This window comes from Tamandua tetradactyla, chromosome 13, assembly GCF_023851605.1.
Source record: "Tamandua tetradactyla isolate mTamTet1 chromosome 13, mTamTet1.pri, whole genome shotgun sequence".
In the NCBI taxonomy this organism is placed as follows: domain Eukaryota; kingdom Metazoa; phylum Chordata; class Mammalia; order Pilosa; family Myrmecophagidae; genus Tamandua; species Tamandua tetradactyla.
Window position 1 is genome coordinate 49,998,437 of NC_135339.1, and position 9,591 is coordinate 50,008,027.

Below are 9,591 nucleotides of genomic sequence, written 5' to 3' on the forward strand. Positions count from 1 at the left end.
GATTTCTAAATGTTGTGTTAGTTAATTTTTTTTAATTAAAAAAAAAAAAAAGAACTTGTTTGAAGACCCTGTGTTTTATTTTCATTTACTAGCATAACGGTTTACAATCTCTGGTTCCTAGCTTGATTTCACTTACCCCATAGAAAATAACTCATGCTACATTTCAGTGAACAAAGTTTTGAAATTTATAAGGAAAAGCAGAGGTTTAGTAATTAATTGATGAAGTACTCAAAGGATAAGCGACATATCTGATGACTCCGTACAAATAAACAGTGGGGTGTGACAGAAGCTGTTAAATTCACATACTCAAAGAATCCATAATGATAAAAGAATAATTAAATTGGCTTGTTTTTATTTTTAATAAAAATGAGATCATATAATAATTGTTTATAATATTTTACTTGTGTGTAAATTATGTTCTGTGTGTTTATATTCTGGTTCTGCTACTCCCTAATGATGTGTGCTTGGGCATGTCACTTAATGTTTTCAGGGCCTTGGTACCCCCTGCCCACCAAAATGAGAAAGTTGTACCAAATCATATGTAGACTCTCTAATGCCCCTAATATCTTAAAACTCTGTGATTCCAGATTCAGAAATATTCCCTCACATTACTGAAAACAAAAAAAAGTATCTAAAAAATGTTTTTCTTTTCCCATTCTTCTTTCTCATTTTCCTTCATCTGTTCTTACTTCCCCTCCCATCCTTCCAACATCAGTAAGGTCCTATTTGCATACAGCAAAGATTATGTTTTGTGAAGGATTTACTGAAATTTGTCTTGTACAATTAATTACAGTAAGTCAATGGACTTCCCTAACCAAAAAGAATTAAAGTATTTGTGACATCATTATTTTCCCTAATAACTGAAATCTGAAAAGCATACAATAAAGAAAATATTTTCTAAAATAAAAAAAGGTCATACTGGCGTGATCCTTTTTCCTACTTCTGAAGAAGCTATAATCCTGAAATACCTCAAAAACAATAAAACTCTTTGGAATAAACAGATTCATCCTAAGGTCTGGAATTGTTGAAGAATATGTATATGAGTTCCAATAAGCACTACCTTGCACTATTTTCAAAACAATGGAACATATGACCTTTAAAAAGTTCCATCCAACATGGTTAAATGTTGTCCATTTTCATATTTGCTATAACATGGGCAGTGAGAAAAGACTTGAAATGTTAGCGGTGTGTGCTTTTCTTTCTTGCTCCATATTTCCTCTTGTAGTCAGATATATCCACACCGACTTGTGGAGAATTAAGCTTGTTATATCAGGGATATAAAGAGAAAGAAATAGTATTCAAGTGACTGAATTCCAAAAAAAGTGTAGAGAGGAGGAAAACCATGCGAAGAGATGGTTGCTGGCCACCACTGGACAGTTATTTAGAAGTAAGGCCAGTGTCTACAAGCCATCCCTTACTAATTGAGTGGGCATACCACTTTGTGTAGAGGAGCCAAAGGTGCTGTTATCATCACCATCATTATGATCTCTTGAATCATCCAGATGAAGATTGGAAACCTACATCCCAAGACACTACTAAACTCCCATTAGAATTGCTCTCTGTGGAATTCACACTAGTCAACAGTTCATGACATTCACCATCCTCTTCAAAACATGTGAGCTCCTTCACCAACAGAGGGATATTGATGATGAAATACAAGGGGAATCCCCAGCTAAGGTACTTTGAAAAATGTGGACAATGGAAACCCCATTCCTCGTTATGTATATATACATTATTATACATATAATACATTATAATTATACTACAAAAATTTAAGACTAAATGAGACAACATATAAGAAATACCCTAATATTAATTAATTTATACATTCAAGTAATAAACTTTTATTGAATAACTAATCAAAACTATACTTATATTTAGAAGCATATAAATATTTTTATATATTTATATATTATATATATATATTATATATAGACAGAGAGGATAACAAGAAAAATAAGCTGCCATAATTATCTTCTAAGAAGTCATAGGATGGTAGAGGTGACACCTGCAAGAATTCATTCATTGAGCAAATACAGGCATATCTCACAGATAGTGAAGGTTCAGTTCCAGACCAACCAACACAATAAAGCAAGTATTGCAATAAAGCGAGTCACATGAATTTTTTGGTTTCCCAGTGCACATAAAAGTTATGTTTACACTACACAACAGTCCATTAAGTGTGCAAAAGCATTATGTTTAAAAAGAAAGTATACACTTTAATTAAAATATGACACAGAGACACAGTGATCACATTGTTGAAAAATGGCACCAATAGACTTGCTTTATGTAGGGTTGCCACAAATCTTCAATTTGTAAAAAATATGTTATCTGCAAAGCACAATAAAGTCAGGTATTCCTGTATTTATTGAGCACCTACTATGTGCCAGGCATACACTTCTAGGTATAGGGATACAGTGGTGAACAAGATGGATGAAGCCTCCATCTCATAAATTTACCTTGTGGTGAAGAAAACATAACACAAAGAGTACACAAACATATAATATCAGGCATTATAAGTGTTATGAAGAAAATAAAATAAGACAGTGTGATAGAAGGTAACTGGTTGTGAAGAGAAGGGAGCGACTTCAGGTAGGCCCTTTTGAGGAGTGCATATTTAAGATAAAAACTGTATAGTGAGAAGGAATTAGCCATGTAAAAACATTTGGAAAGAACATCCCAAATAAAGGAATAGAAAGTGCAGAAGCTCTCAGGCAAGTACCAGTTTGATATGTTTTAGAAAGACATCCAATGATTCAATCTTCTGCACACTCAGGAATGGGAAGTCTCCTTCACCAAGGGAGTGATGGTATCTTGCAGCCTGACACAGAGCAAATACTTACTGAAGGAAAACTTCTTTTCACTGATACACTGCATTTTTAAAAATATTTATTACAAATTTAAAAAGAGCTTATAATAAAAAGCCCCAACCTTCACACCTCCAGTTCTTCCTCCCAAAGGCACCTGCTCTTAATTTGTTTTTAGTTCTTTTGGCAGTTACTATACATTTCTTTAAATAGTATGCTCCTAATGTTATTTCTACATTGATTACTTACAGATATTATCTATTTGCTTCCTACTATGATACATTAGCATTTAGGTTCAGGGAGTTATAGTTATTTTTCTCCCGGTAACTATCCTTTAAATAATACATTTCTACTTCTATTCATCTCTTGACTCTCACTTTGTTAGACCGAGATATCATAGTCCCAACCCTTCCTGCTGTTTCTATTTTTCTACTACTCTTCCCTCCATTCCTTGGAAGGTACAACCTCCTATGCCTTATAGAATAAAATTCCAACTATTTTCTAGCAAGTCATACCACCACGGTCCTTTATGATCTAATCCTGGCCTAACTTTTTCATCTCCTCTTTAGCTATACTCTACAGCTATATTTAACCATGTACTTACAGTTTAGGGAATTTTTTGTGTGTTCTTGATCTTTTTTGTCATTGCTTCTCATATCTTTCTGTTGCATGGAAAGTCCTCCCCTTGTGAATAAATTTCAAATTCTCATCCATTCACTTTAGCCTACATGCTACTTTAAGAACTCTTCCTTAGTGGGTGGCATTTACAAAATAAAAAAATAAATATTTGTTGAGCACCTGTTATATGCAAAGCACTATTCCAGGAGCTGAAGCCACACTGGTCCAAGCCAGACACTCATAAGCTTGCATTCTAATGATTTAATAAACATACAATAAAATTAACTGTCATTGTGAAACCCACTGCATGATAGGACTGCACTAAACAACTTACATATGCTATCTTTTCTCACAACTTAAAAAGTTACAAATTATACTCACTCTGTTACCATCTCTTCTTGTCTACTTCTAGCATACAATTTTGCCATACTGTTTGGAAACTGTTCACACACAGAATTCTCCAAATGACCCACAAAACACACACAAAAAATTGTAACAACTTTCTTAATTCTTTCAGGCTGGCCCAAAATTAACATAGATGCACAGGAGAATTGTTAATACATTACACACAATGGATACTTCAAAGCATTAAGGATTAACTCTCTCTCTTGAAACCCCAGATTGCGAAAGGCTGCTTTAGATTATAAATTCCTTAAAGGTAGAGACATTTTCCACATAGTTGATGCTTGATTAAATCTGTGTGGAATCTGTTATTCAAATCTTTGTAGTCAACACATACTCAGTTTCTTAAATTGATCAACTCTAGTTGCTTTAGTCTTGCTTTTGGTGGCTTTGCAGCAGGAGTTAAAAATTCAGTTTTCTTTTAATAGAATTCAGAGGCTTTGGAGCCCAAACTCTGAGTGAGAAAGTGATGGGGTGGTTATGCACAGACTCTAGAACCAGGCTCATGGATTTAATGCCAAATTCTACTCTTTACTAATTATACAAATTTAAGCAAGTTATTATTTAACATGTGCCAGGCACTTTTGTAAATGCTTCATAAATATTATCTGACTTAATTTTAATATCTTTATGCGGTAGTTACTCATTTTTTCATAAATTTTCTGTTTCTTCCTGCGTTAAATGGAGATGATAATAATAACAATGTACCACATAGGATTACTGTTAGAATTGATTTAGCTGAGATAAAGTACTTAGAATGGTCTAGCACAAAAGTCAGCTAATACTACTATTAGAGGCCATGACCTAGCAGTCAATCAGCTTGATTTAACATCAAGTTTTTCATTTTTGCTAATGTTCACTTCTAGGGCAGAGAAGGAATTCTCTGGAATTGGGGACTAAATTCCAAAGCACTTTCCAGTCAAGCTGTCTTTGTGTCATGAAGGGAAAACCTTGTAGGCTGGTACTGACAGGTAGTTCACTCCCTCATTTTGCCAGGGTGATATTACTGTTTCTTTACGTGGGTTTAAAGTATTGGAAATGGAAAATGTAGGAAAATAATACCTCTGAAATCGGTCCACTTTTATGTCTCCTTTGCCTTCTTCCGGGTCACATTATCATTATCTCTCGCTGGGATGGCTGCAAGTTTCCTAACTGGTTCAACAGCATCCTCCTCCTTGGCTGCCTCTATTCTCTCCTCTGGAATAACCTTTTTAAAACACAGATGCAAAATGGATTGTACTGTGCTCCTGTTTAAACAGCCCAATGGCTTCTCAACATTCTCAGAATACAGACCCAAATCATTAATTTGTTGACTAACACTTGTAGAATATGACCTTGGACCATCTCTCTCCTGCCTTACTTCCCACCGTCTCCACTGCAGTCACATTAGCTTCCACTCATTGTTTAACAAAGATTTATTTGCTTGACATGTATTTATGAGTCACTGAAGATACATCAGTGACCAAGCATAGTTATTGTTCTCACAGAACTTAGATTATAATGGGAAAAATAATAATGACAACAAAAAACCAAACATAATAATTCCAAGTTTTAATAAGTATGAATATGGAATTGAGTCTAAAAATAAAAAAGGGCCATGTGACATAAGGTGTCTGGGAAGTCTTTTCAAGAAGGTAATATTTTAGCTGAGATCTAAAGGAGGAAGAGAAATGAGACATGTGATGAATGTGGAGGAGCGGTCAGGCAGAGGGAACAAGCCATGCAAAGGTTTATATATACTGGAAAGAACCTGATGTGCTTAATGTACTCAGAACAGACCAACTTATTGCAAAACGTTAAGAAGGCAATGAGGTTAGCTAGCCCTGACTGTCAGGGCCTACTAGGCCATGGTAAAAAACAGAACTTTATACCCTTCTTCCCTCCTCTTTTTATTTGGAAAATCTAAAAAATTATTAAAAAAAAGTTAAGATACATCATTTTACTTTTCACTCAGGTTCACCAATTATTAACATTGCAACATTTGCTTTCTTTCTCTCTGTTTTTGTGTTTTGTTCTTTTGCCAAACTATATGAAGGTAAGTTGTAGACATTGTGGCACCTTGGTAATTATTTCAGCATATATCTTATAAGAACACATATATTCTTCTACTTTTTCATAAATTCATTATCATACCCAAGAACTTTAATACTGTAATCTAGCATCATCTAGTATGTAGTTATATCAGTCAGGATTTTCCAGAGGAGAACCAGATATGTGTGTTTGTGTATTTATTTTAAGGAATTGACTCATGAAATTGCGGAGCCTGGCAAATTCAAAATCCATAGGGCAGACTGGCAAGCTTGAAATTCTGGAAATGATGACAAGGTAGTCTTGGGTCCAAAATCCATAGCGGAGCCAGCAGGCTGGAAACTCGGAGAGGTGGGACTGTTTTAGTCTTGAGGCTGAAGTTCTTCTCCTGGAAACCTCAGTTCTTTGCTGTTAAGGCCTTCAACTGATTGGATGAGGACCCCTACATTACCAAGGGTAATCTCCTTTACTTATAGTCAACTGACTACAGATGCTAATCTATATATCCTCACAGTACCTGTATCTCTACCATTATTTGAGCAATCAACTGGACCTACTATAACCTAGCCAAATTAACATGTAAAATTATCCATCACAATAGTCATCATCTAAATTTCCCAAATTGTCCACTACATGTTTTTTAGGGCTGTTTTTTAAAACCTACAAACCAGACATGATTCATGAATTCCATTTAGTCAGGATTTTTTCATCTCCTTACTAAGGCAACCCCCCATCTTGCTTTTGTTTTGTTTTGTCTTTTCTTTTTTTTTTGACATTGATATTTTTGAAGAGCCTAGGCTTGTTGCCATATAGAATTTTCTAGATTCTGTTTTTTTCTGATTGATTTCTCAATCAATTCCAGTTAAATTTTTCTGGCATAAATATTATCAGGTGATCTTGTATATTTCTAATTGTATTATACCACAGGCATATAATCTCAGATTGTTCCAGTACTGATGATGCTGTTTGCTCACTTGGTTAAGCTGTTATCTAATAGATCTCTTTATTGCAAAATTACCTTTTTCCGAGCAGGCCATGGTGGCTCAGCAGGAAGAGTTCTCACCCACCATGCTGGAGATCCGGGTTGATTCCTGGTGCCTGCCCATGCAGAAAAAAAAAAAAAAATTACCTTTTCCCTTTTTAATTAAGGATGATTCTTTGAAATAGTGTTAATAGTTTGCTCCCCAACAATCTTTCATTCAATGATTTGAGCATCTTTCATCCATTGGTTTTAGCATTCATTGATAAGACTTATACAAATCAATTTCTATATTTGGGGCTGCAAAATGGGGATTTCCATTTATTATCCCTTTTGCATTCTCTAACTGGCACTTGTGTGTAAAGCAGAAGTTTTTGTTTATATCTTCTTTTTTTTTCATCTCTCTCATTTTTAGGATCATGAAGGAGAGGACTTCAGAAAAAAATTAAATGCTTTAATCCATTATTATCATTATTCTTTTTGATGCTCAAATTTTCCCAAATATGGACAATGGAAGTTCCCTTAAGTCAGATCCAGTGTCCTTTTGAAATGACAAGATGTTAAAGCCTCACATTTTCCTGCTTTAGACCTGAAATCAGCCTCTCTCCAATAAGTACTCAGTCCTTTTATTGGCAAATGGTATTGAGAAAGCAAGATCTGGGTGGTCTATTATTACTGGAGTGTCAAGAGTTTCCAGGCCTCTAGCTCCTCTTATTGGACCCAATTAGGATAAAAAAAAAATCATGACTTTATTTTACTACCTCCAATTCAAATCCAACACCACAGGGTTCTTATTTATCCTTCATCATTACAAATTTATCTCCCTTTCCCCAAAGTGAGAACCCTGGCTCCAAACAACATTTACTCATTTGCTTTTTCTTATAGTATATGCATAACAGTTTCAAAAGTACAACAATATCCCTCTCAGCAACAAGCCTACTAAGCCAAGTTAATGATGTATTTATACTTCTTTTTAATCTTTAGATCATATCTCATAAGGATATATAGTCAGAGTATTATTTCAAGTTTAAGGATTTTTTTCCCTGTATTGTACGCTAGCAATTTGACATACAGGTAGATTCATTTTTTTTTTTTTTGGATTTATAGTAAACACTAGGGTTTGTTTTTATTTTTATCCTTTTTTATTTACATTTTTGAACAGGCAAAACTATATTTTAAAATAGTTTACTCAGAGAAACCATACTCCCATCATTAATCCCTGAAAAACGTTCTCACGCACCCCCTATTTCAATTAATCTGTTTTATGGATTCTGTATTTATCTTTTCAAAAAAAAACCAAGGCTGGTTTTAATATTTTATATTAAAAAGGCACCGAAGGGCTTGAAGGAAGGGAGTGAGATTTTGAGATTAGTTTGACTGCCATATTAATAATGGTCTGAAGGGTAGCAGGACCTGATGCAGGGAGATCAGTTGTGAGGCCAGGGTGGTTTGAACAATGAAAAAGGAAAAGATCATTTATTTCACTTATAACATGGAAGTACAATAGATACATTTGTTAATGAACTGAATGTGTGTGATGAGGAAAAAGGACTTGAAGATGATCTGTTTTTCTTGAGTAACTGGGTAGATATAAGGTGGTGTAATTTATTGAGAAAGAAGATTAGGGAGGAGAGGATTTGAGTTTTGGAGTGAAAAACTAAGACTCCCATTTTGAACTTATGATCAAAATATCTGTTAAGTATATAAAGTACATATTTTCATATCTACATCCGGTTGGAGCTCAGACGTGAGGTCTAGAGTGGATAAGAGACTTAGGAGTTAACTGGATAAAGATGTTCTTAAATCCATGGGAGAATATGAAGTGCCAAGGGGAAGATTAGAAGAAAGAAAAAGGAGAATCCAGAACCAGACTGACCTTTGGTAGAGCAGATAGAAAAGGAGACTAAGATGAGTGGCCAGTTGAGGTCAGTAGTAAACAAGGAGAAACTGGTAACTCGAAGCCAAATATGAGTGTTTTGGCAGAAACATTTAACTGTTTGGGTGAAATGTTCAACTCTGTGGAATGCTCTGGGGCGCTACAGTAAGAAAAGTCAGAGAATCCACTGGATTTTCCATTTTTCCCTTCCACTCTGCCTGTTACGATGTTTTCTCTGCTTAGAACCCTCGCTCCTTTTTTTTTTGTTTTTAACTCTAAATGACCCTTGACCTAGATCAAGTATTATTTTTGCAGGTTCCCCTGTGTCAAAGTCTTACAGCTCTAGGAACATTTTCTTCAGACCACTCAGTACAGGTGTAATTTCTCACTTATTTGTATTATAACTTGTTCTCTTCTATCAGAACATAAGCTTCTTTAGGGTTAGTCTTTTTAAACTGATCCTCCTATACTGTTTGCCTAGCTCCTAGCATAGTATCTGGAACATGGAAGGTTTTTGATAAATGATAAACACTTATACATTCCTCATTTATATGTATAATAATATACACATAAATTATATGATATTTATTTATATGTACATAAATAAATGTACATATAATAAATAAATATAATAAATTAATGTACATATAATAAATAAATGTAGCATTTTGTGGGCTTCAGGGATGGGAATCAATAACAACCAGCAAAAGCAATTAAGGCATGTGAGGTATTAGAGGGAGCATGGATTTAGGGATAAAGCTGCCTGAAAAAGCAATGGGTGCATGAAAGACTTGAGTTCCAGCCTGGACAGGCAAACAGTTAAGCGGTATTTGATGGGAAATATGTACAATGATAAGGAAAGGAAGACAGTAAACTCATCA

At 34.7% G+C, this 9,591-nt stretch overlaps 1 long non-coding RNA gene across 1 annotated transcript; it reads right to left on the reverse strand.

Annotated features, from left to right (window-relative positions):
* Positions 1–1,947: 1,947 nt before the first annotated feature.
* Positions 1,948–6,939, reverse strand: LOC143653965 (uncharacterized). Its single transcript, XR_013161617.1, has 3 exons — positions 6,874–6,939; positions 4,890–5,034; positions 1,948–4,281 (listed from the first exon to the last, which is right to left on the reverse strand). It is a non-coding gene; the product is annotated as an uncharacterized LOC143653965 (long non-coding RNA).
* Positions 6,940–9,591: the final 2,652 nt, after the last annotated feature.